Below are 10,714 nucleotides of genomic sequence, written 5' to 3' on the forward strand. Positions count from 1 at the left end.
AGCCTTGTGGCAATGCTTGTCACTGACTGCCATCGTGAGATGGCAGATTTTATGCTTACTCTCTGTTGTCTTCAATCGATGCCAGCACGTTGCCTCTGACACAATGGGTCCCCTTTCTCTATAACCTCCAGTGTAGCAATTTGTCAAAGGACGTCTTGAGGTGTAGGTAGATAATATCCATTGGCTCTCCTAATCTGCTCAGTACTTCCTCAAAACATTCTAGTATGTTTGTCAGGCATGACCGCCCCTTGATGAAACCAGGCTAACTCTGCCCTATTTTACCATCTACATCCAAGTATTCAGAAATCCCATCCTTCATGATGGATTTCAGAATCTTACTCACAACTGAGGGTAGGTTAATCAGTCTGTAATTTTCTGTCTTCTGCCTTAATCCCTTGTTAAACGGGGTGTCACGTTAGAGATTTTCCAGTCCACTTTGCCCTTTCCTGATTCTAGTCATTCCTGAAAGATCACAACTAACGCTTGCACTACACCTTCAGCTATCTCCCTTACAAGGCTTGGGTGTAGTCCATCTGGTCCAGATTATTTATCTGCATTCTGGCTGTTCAGTTTTCTAACCCGTTCTCTTTGGTGATGAACACCATACTCTGTTCTTCCCCTCACTCTGTTGATTTTTTGGGGAAAGTAATCCTGTCTTCCACTGTGAAGACTGACGCAAAGTTCCTCAGCCATTCCTTTGTTCCCCACCACGACCTCTCTGGCATCATTTCCAATATCTACTTTTGCTTCTCTTTTGCACTTTATATATCTAAGTGGCTCGCTTACCTCATTATTTAATTTTCTCCATCCTGAAACATTTTTGTTGCCCTCTGTTGGTCTTTATAAGCTTCCCAATACTTTGGTTTCACACTGCCCTTCACCACATTATATACTTCTCTCCTTTGCTTTGATGCTATCCCTAACTTCCCGCGTCAGCCATGGTTGCCTCATCCTCCCTGTACCATGCCTCTTTGTCCTTGCAATGTATCTCTGCTGTGTCTCCTAAATTACTCTTAGAGCCTCCTGCCATTGCTGTTCTACTGTCTTTTCTGCAAGGCTACTCTCCCAGTCAATTCTACCCAACTTCTCCCTTATGCCTCTGCAGTTGCCTTTATTCAGCTGAAGTACTGTTGCCTCTGATTCTATCTTCTGCCTCTGAAATTGTAGTATAAATTCAACCATGCTATCATCGCTGCTTCCGACGGCTTGCGTCAATTTAAGATCCCTTATCTAGTCTGCCTCTTTGCACAACACTAAATCCAGTATTGCCTGTTCCCTCGTGGATTGCACCACAAGCTACTAAAAAAAAATCTTGTAGACATTTCATGAATTTCTTTTCTTACAATCCACTACCAATCTGATTTTCCCATTTCCCCCTGAATATTGACATCGCCCATGATCACTGTAACCTTGCTTTTCCTACACATCTTTTCTATCTCCTGATATATCTGATGGCCCAGCTCCTCACGACTGTTTGGAGGCCTGTATAAGACACCAACTGTCGTTGCTTTAACATTGTGCTTCCTCAATTTTACATATGCAGATGCTGCACCATTTGACCCTATGTTATTTCTTGCTATTGATTTAATTTCATTTCTTACCGATAAGGCAACCCCACCTCGTCAGCCCACCAGTGTATCTTTTGGATAGGGTGGATATCCTGGAATATTTAGCTCCCAATCCTGATGCCCTTGCAGCCATATCTCCGTGATGCCCATCACGCCATACCTGCCATTGTCGATCTGGGTCATGAATTCATTTACCCTATTCCTCATACTGCATGCATTCAGATATAACGCTGTCAGTCCTGCATTAACCATCTCTCTTCTCATTGTCATTCATATTCCAGTGTGGTTGAAGTTTGTTTGTTAATCATTTCTAGATACTCAATGCTATTTATGTCTGTGATGGAGATTTTAATAATCTATCCTGAATTCTGCACTCTTACATCCTCTTTTAATTCAGGTTTCTAATTCCCCCGATAACTGATTCCCGTTCCCCCACTCCTATTCCATTTACATCTCTGTCTATCGCCCTAGTTAAGCGATTCATTCGGACTCTGGTCCCAACATGGATCCGATAAAAGCTGTCCCATCAGAACAGGTACTTTCTTCCCCAGAAATGATATGCGTTTATTCAACACAAAATACAGGGTCAAAATGATTTTCTCGACAAATCAAAATATGAAATGTACAAAGAGATAGGATTGTTAAAATACCCTCATGATACCGAGCTATATGAAGTGAAATGTGGATTACTAAACCATGGAAGTGGGGTGCAAACCTTTTCAGTCATTACTTGACCCATAGCTGAGATGCTGATTTCCCCTCTGACAGTGATCCCCCTCACTGAGATTCTCTGGCTCAGTCACTCGCACAGTGTCTCAGGGGGTTATCAGTTCCTGCTACCATTGGCACAGTCTATTTAAATTAATCCACCTTCTCTCTGGAGTCAGTCAATTGGTCTATTGGATTCTGTTTAGCTGTCAGCCACTCAACTCTGTGATATTATAGGAGATAAATGATCTGGGATCATAACCAGTATCACCATGGTGCTCACAGGGTATGGCTCCCAAACAAAGACCTTTTGGTTCAGGGGAAATGTTGAAATAAAACTTCCATGTTCTGTCTATGTCTCCTCATGCTGTCTCCTGATCTACCTAATTTCATCCCCATTTCACACCCCTTCATTTCTCACTCACTCTGTCACTCCGTTTTCTCTCCTCTCTGTTCATCTCCCTTCACATTCTTTCTTTCTATTTCATTCTCTCTCTCTCTCTCTCTCTCTCTCTCTCTCTCTCTCTCTCTCTCTCTCTCTCTCTCTCTCTCTCTCTCTATCTCCAATAACTCTCTCTGCTTTCTGATTGCATAGTTGGAGAGCTCGTGAATGTACGAAGGACTGAATGGCTTCCGTCTGTGCTCTATTAATTCTGTGGTGCTCTGACCCACAATAAAAATATTAGTTGCCTGTAGAGACAATCTGATTCAGTGAAGGACACAGGTCACAATCATCCATTATCTCTTTCTGTTCTCTGGTATACAGCGACTTCGAAATATCTGTTCAAATAAAATAGATTGAAATTCGAACAGTCAAGAGGATGTTCGCCAGATGATATTGCAATCAGGGTTTAATAAACAGTTGCCACATACAAAATGTGGATTTGTCTGATAGTTACTCCTCCCAATTAACACCCCCTAGCTCCTGCCTGATACTGACATAACTTGCCTTACTCCAATTCCATAGCTTCTCAAAAGGTCCTGACTTATCCATGTTCTTAGCTATCTTAAAACTGAAGGAGTTTCCAAAATGATTCCACAATGCTGTCCCTGAAATGTCAGTCAACTGTCCAGGCTCATTAGCCAATACGAGGTCCAGTACGGCCCTTCCTGGAGTGGACTACCCACATACCGATTCAAGTAACCCGCTTGGATGCACCAAATTCTGCCCCGTCTAAGCCAATTGCTCTAAGGGAGTCCCAGTTCATATTGGGGATTTTGAAGTCACTCAAAATGACAACTCTGTTTTTATTACACCTTTCCATTACTGGTCCACACATTTGTTCTCAAAGCCTCGGTGGCTGTTGAATGGACTATAGTATCATCCGAACACAGTAATTGCATCAATCTTATTTTTGTACTCTACTCATATTGCATCAGTGGATGAGCCCTCCAGTACGACCTCTCTGAGAGCAAATGCAACATGATCCCTGATTAGTAATACAGCTCCTCCACCTCTTTGACCTTCCTTTATATCTCATCTAACACAACAATACCCTGGAATGTTGAACGCCCAGTCCTGTCCCTCTCCAAACTAAATGCCTGTAATAACTGCAACATCATGGTTCCATGTTTTGAATCAGGCTGTAAGCTCATCTGCCTTACCCATAATAATTATTGCATTGACATAAACACACTTCAGCCCAATGCCATCAGATCCTGAGTCGATAGGATATACACAAGAAGGACAGGATGGACCTTAATTGGCAGCAATCTCCGATATGGGGATCATTGGGATTTTCAGGTCGGTAGGATGTTCGCAAGAAGAACGGGATGCACTGAACTGACAGCAATCTCCTGGCAGGCAGGTTTGCTGTTGTCAAACAGGAGGGTTTAAGCTAGTGTGGTCGTTGGGGGGAGGGGGGAACAGTGGGAACCAGAGCAGTAGGTCCACAAGTACACGACTGAGGCGGGGTTGGTGACTAGTCCCAGTACAACTAAGACCAACAACAAACAGACAGAGGTTACTGAACACAATGATCCTGGCAGTCTGAAGTGCACTGATTATAATGTGAGGAGTATGACAGGCAAGACGCATGAACGTGGAGCTTGGGTGAGTATATATCACTGCTATGTTAACATTATAGAGATTTGTTTGAGAGAGGGACTTGGGAAACACAATGATACACATATTGGAAGTGCTGCCTCCTCTACCAGTTCTTTGCCCATGTATTTAACTCTACCTCCATCCTATTCCTAACCTCATTGGCGCATTGAATAATCTTGTCGCATGAAAATGTAAATATCACTTCAGCACAACTCCGGCAATTACGTTGTCTTTAAAATGGACAGACTTGACAATAAATACTTAAGAGTGAGTTCATTAACTGGGAAAGAGGAGTCCTCTGAATCAGTCCAGTGATTACAGGATCTGATATCTATCACCTCCACCAAACCTGCTTGACAACAACCTCCATTTTTCCAGAGCGGCGGGGAGAGGAGGAGGAGTGAAGCGAGGGCTGATGGGAAGGTTAGGGCTTAATTTATATCTGGGCTGTGGCTATACCGAGATAGGACACGTATATCTCCCTAACGCCCCGCTCAACTAACCAGAAGAAAATGATCCTGTAAGGTAAGGATTTTATATCTTATCCATCCTTTTCATTTATTTAAGTGCATTGTTTGGTTTTAGTTAGTTCATATAAAGTTAAGCTTACAATGGCAGGGGACCTCAGACACGTGCCATGTGACTATTGCTTGATGTGGGAGCTTAGGAACGTGTCTGTCGTTCCTGACTCTTACACTTGCAAGAAATGTGTCCAGCTGCAGCTGTTGTTTGACCACATGATGGCTCTGGAGCTGCGGATGGACTCACTGTGGAGCATCCGCGATGCTGAGGAGGGAGTGGATAGCACATTTCGTGAACTGGTCACTCGGCAGGTTAGGATTGCTGAGCGAGACAGCGAATGTCTCCAGCTACCACATGATGCAGAAATAACACATCCCCCGACCCACCATCGTTATTGTATTGAATTTGTGGTGTTTTTATTTTTAAATGTTTTTATATCTCTACTTATGCAACTTGTAACCAATAGATGAACAAAATTCAATTTAAGGCAGATTCATATTTCGCAGAGTCCCAATTAGCCAATCAAATCACATCCTTTCTTGTCAAACTTGCACATTCTCATCTGAAATAATTCTGCCAGACTGGTCAGCGAGACCTCTCCTTGATGAAGTCATGCTGACTCAGCCCTATTTTACTACGCACCTCCAAGTACTGCATTCCAAGGGCCCAGTTCTGCAGCGAAATATCCCATGCCAAGCCATATCCAGCTGCTTCATCAATGTCCTTCCCTCCATCATAAGTCCAAAAGTGGGAACGTACAATGACAAATGTGCAATTAATACCACCCACAACTCCTCAGTTTAAATTTAACATAGCACAATCCATTAGAGATTGGGCAACTTTAGATTTAGTCCTAGCAATGAGAAATTCTAATTGCCAGGCCCCAAGGGATCTTTCCATATCGCCACAAATTCACCTGCACTCCACACATATCATTTACTGCATCCGCTGCACCCGATGTGGCATCCTCTATATTGGGGAGACAGGCCGCCTACTTGACGAACGTTTCAGAGAACACCTCTGGGACACCCGGATCAACCAACCCAACCACCCCGTGGCAAAACACTTCAAATACCCCCCCCCCAACTCCACCAATGACATGCAGGTCCTTGGACTCCTCCATCGCCAGACCATAGCAACATGACGGCTGGAGGAAGAGCGCCTCACCTTCCACATAGGAACCCTCCAACCACAAGGGATGAACTCAGATTTCTCCAGTTTCCTCATTTCTCCTCACCCCACCTTGTTTCAGTCCCAACCCTCGAACTCAGCACCACCTTCCTAACCTGCAATCTTCTTCCTGTCCTCTCCGCCCCCACCCCCACTCTGGCCTATCACCCTCACCTTAACCTCGTTCCACCTATCGCATTTCCAACGCCCCTCCCGCAAGTCCCTCCTTCCTACTTTTTATCTGAGCCTGCTTGGCACACTTTCCTCATTCCTGAAGAAGGGTTTATGCCCGAAACGTCGATTCTCCTGCTCCTTGGATGCTGCCTGACCTGCTGCGCTTTTTCAGCAACACATTTTCATCCTAAATTATTCACAAGGTTTATAAATAAAACATGCAGAGCTGGCAGAGCGTACGTAAAACGAAAGTTCAGCTCTGTGTTCAAAATGCTACTTCAGGCTCCCTCAGAAATGACCTTAACTCCATCACTCTGTACATTCCCCCCAAAATAAGAACAGCAAGAGATTGTCCCACTATTTCCATCGCTGTGAGCATCATGTGGTGAGGAATACAATCTCCAAGGTTACACAGCATCCTGGCTTGAATCAATATCATTGTCCCTTAAATGTCACTTGTTTAGAATTCTGTGGCTCTCTTTGAAACATATCAGTTAGTGCCCCTGCACCACGAGGATCACTGGGGTTCACCACCATATTCTGAATGGAAATTAGACATGGGCAATAAATGCTCGTCTTGCTAACGGAATTCACCTTACAAGAACAACTGACAGGAATCTGCTCAATTAACGGCATCCATTCTAAACTATCTGATTTCTAATGCAGTTTTAATGAGGCTTTTACTTTGACCTAAGCATCTGATCTTTCTGTAACTCCATGAAACTTCCACGAGTGCTTTCGCAATGCTGATTAAAAATCACATTTGCGAGTTGTGCTCATCATTCTGAAAGGGAGAGCCTTTTTGCATTTGAGAATGCTTTCATTATTTTTTCAGTATCTAACGGCAATAGCAACAAAGAAACTAAGATCAGGAGTAAGTGATTGGACAACTTGAACCAAGTCTGCAATGTGATAAGATCATGGATGATCTGATTGTGGCTATGCCCTATAACTTTAATTCATAATTCATAGCCAATAAACTGTCTGACTGTGTCTTAGAATATTCATTGTCTTACCTTTCATCACTCTCTGGGAGGGAAGTTCCCACAGACAAAGTACCCTTTGAGATGGTTAAAACAATCACCAACTCCTTCACTGGGATATTCTCCAGTTTCCAGGAGTCCATCCATTTCTGGAAATCTCTCGCACAAATTGAAATATTGTTTCAGCATTCAACTTGAATAGACTACTCAGAATATTATGGGTTTAAAAGGGATCATGCGTCATTTGCCTAAACCCCAACTGATCCAAGGCCAATCTGACAATGTTCGTCCAGAGATAAATGCTCCTCACAGGAATCAGTTGAGTGAATCTTCTCTGGACTGCTTTTTATGTCATTGGGCCCTCAGCTCTCCTAATGTGGTCTCACCATACCCTACAAAACTATAGGATATCTTCCCTACTCCTGAATGTATTCTCTTTCAAAAGGTTTGAAAATTTATATCGCCTCCCTATGATGTGCACGCACTGTGATTTTTTTTGTTATCCAAATGTCTGATTCCTCTGTGCCTCAGCTTTGCGATCTCTCCATTCGATTAATGCACTTTTTTTAATTCAAATCACCAATCTATTCAAACACAGACACATGTTTCCTGCTATGCCCCATATACCAATATATCATTCACTCTCTATAATATAACGAAGTGGAGGTCAACATCCATCTGATAATTAAAAGCAATGCACCCAGCGAAGAGAGTGTGACAAGTGATGTAACCCACCTCCTTTTTGACAACCCAGTTTGTTATAAAGGAATGGTTCAATGAAATGGAATCCTTTCACGCATTCTGTAATTAACAAGTACTATTTGCTTGTCTAGGGGTGACACCGTGGCTCAGGGGCTAGCACTGCTGCCTCATAGTGCCAAAGACCCAGGCTTGATTCCAACCTCGGGCAACTGTCTATGTGGAGTTATCACAGTCTACTCATGTCTGCGTGGGCTCAAACACGTGCTCCTGTTTCCTCTCACAATCCAATGATGTGCAGGTTACTTAAATTGGGCATGCCAAATTGCCCATAGTGTTCATGGATGTGTAAGTTAGGTGCGTTAGTCAGGGGTAAATATAGTCAATAGTGTAGAGGAATGCATCTGAGTGGTTTACTCTTTGGAGGGTCAGTGTGATCCTTGTACGTCCGAAGGACCTGTTTCCCTACCTACATATTCTATGATTCTAACTTTAACACTGAACAAATCACTTACAAACTGAACAATCTCTCTGTAACTAATTACGTTTTCCGGAAAAAAATCAAGATTTTCCTGATATGCTGTTTCACTAATGCAGATTCCACTCATAAATCCATGATTACTAAGAGTAAAATTAAAACTTAGTCTCTCAAAGTTCATCCAGTATGGACTGTCTTCAAATTTCTGTATCTTATTCCCTCGTCTTTCTCTGTCTGAAATGCCTTCTCAGTTGTTTTCTGGTTTCAAGAATATTTGCTCAGCGTGTTGTGTACCTTTATTGATGGATAGAGCTTTTTAGGCAGAGCATGGAGATTTTTTGTGAGACCCCAATATTTCTTTCACAGATGACACTTCCCTGTCATCGTTTTTTCAGCTTGCAGTGGACTCTTCCCCTCGTCCAATTGCCTCTCTGTTATATATATCTCCTTGACACAAGAAATTCTTAGTATATGATTGGTTTCATATTGTTAATGCTAAAATGGATCCTTAATCTCCAAGTGCCTTTTTAAGTTAATTGGCAGCATTTGAACTGTTGCCTGGATAAAAATGCTGCTTGGGCCTGATAACTGAACGGGTTTGATCCATTCTGTCAATTTGGGCACCTGGAAACTGCTTACCCACAGACATTTGTTCTTCTGTTTAATCACCGAAAAGCACCTTACCTTTTCAAAGGTCATCATGGTATTGCCCAAAATTTTGCAAGTTTGCCGCTTTTACGCACCAATAGACTGATATGCACACGGATACCTCCACCTCGATAATAATAGTCCGATCAAAAAATCCTGATGAAGATTTTTTAAAAACTCTTATTTCAAAACCAGACAGCTGTCGATTCTTCTCCATATTCCTGTCTTCTTTTCTTATTCTTGGGGATTCTGCTTCCCAGGTCTTTGGTTGATAAAGGTCCCTGTCAGAGAGCAGATCTTTCTGCTGCCAGGCTGGACTTGTTAGCGGCTTGCTGCTCTTTGCCGCTCTGGCCAACTGTTCAAAATGTTTGATATTTATGCCCTAAAAGATTGGATTGTTTCATAGGTTTTAATACTTTAAAAACACTAAATACAAACTTGATTAGCATTTGGCATCTTGGCACATTATTTAAACTGATTGGCTGAATCTGAATTTGAATTTGTCTCATAGCAACCAAGATCCTGCTAGCTGTTTGACCAAATATTACATTTTTAATTGTTCCAGTACTCTGGCCAGCCTTTCAACTCTCTTGAAGGTATAGTACACTTAAAAATTCATAAAACTGTCCACCCTATCTAACCCTCTGATTATCTAATGTAGATCAATTCAGACAGCTCTCATCCTTCTTCTCTCGAATGAAACCAGCGACAACGACCTCAGACTTTCCTTATAAGACCTTCTCTCAAAATCAGGCAACATTCTTGTAAATCTCTTTTGATCCCTTTCCAAACGTTCTACGTCCTTCCTGTAATGCAGCAAGCAGAAATATACAGTACTCCAAGTGCAGCCACATCGGAGTTTTGTGCACCTGCAGTATGATCATGTGGTTCCAAAATTCTATCCCTCTTCCAATAAAAGCTAACATACTGTACGCCTTCTTAACAAGCCTATTAAACAGATTGGCAACATTGAGTGATCTTCGTACATTGACACTGAGATCTCTCTTCTCATGGACACTGCCAAGAATCTTACCATTGGCCCAGTACTCTTTATTCATTTTGTTACTTCCAAAATGAATCACCTCACACTCTTGCACATTAAACTGAAGTTGCCAACTCTCAGCCCAGCTCTGTAGCTTACCTATGTCCCTCTGTAACCTGCAACATCCTTCACCACTATCCACACTTCACCAACCTTAGTATCATCATTAAATTTACTACCACATCATTTTATGCCCTCATATAGGTAATTTATTAAAATGACAAACAGCAGTAATCCCAACAAGTTCCTCTGTAGGAACTACAGTTTTTAGTGTAGTCTGTGAAAACAGAAAACATTGCTTTTGTGCCTCTGCCATTTTTGAGTTTTTCATCGTTATCTTGTCAGTTTCATCCTGCAAAGAGCCATCACTTAGTTTCACTCTGCGATTCTTTTTTATCTACTAGTGAAAGCTAATGGTATCAGTATTTATGTATCTGTTCATTTCTTGTCATAGCTTCTTTTAATGTTGTGTGTTAACCCTTTGCTGATTTTTTTTGTTTGTTTTCATTAATTCACAGGAAGAGGGCATTGCTGCGTGGGCCGGTATTTATTGCCCATCCTTGATTTCCCAGAGGACAGTTAGGAGTTATCTACATTGATGTGGGTCTGGAGTCACATATCGGCCAGACCAGAGAAGGATGGCAGTTTCCTTCCCCATAGGACATTAGTGAAACA

This window comes from Chiloscyllium punctatum, chromosome 34 (assembly GCF_047496795.1).
Source record: "Chiloscyllium punctatum isolate Juve2018m chromosome 34, sChiPun1.3, whole genome shotgun sequence".
Taxonomy (NCBI): domain Eukaryota; kingdom Metazoa; phylum Chordata; class Chondrichthyes; order Orectolobiformes; family Hemiscylliidae; genus Chiloscyllium; species Chiloscyllium punctatum.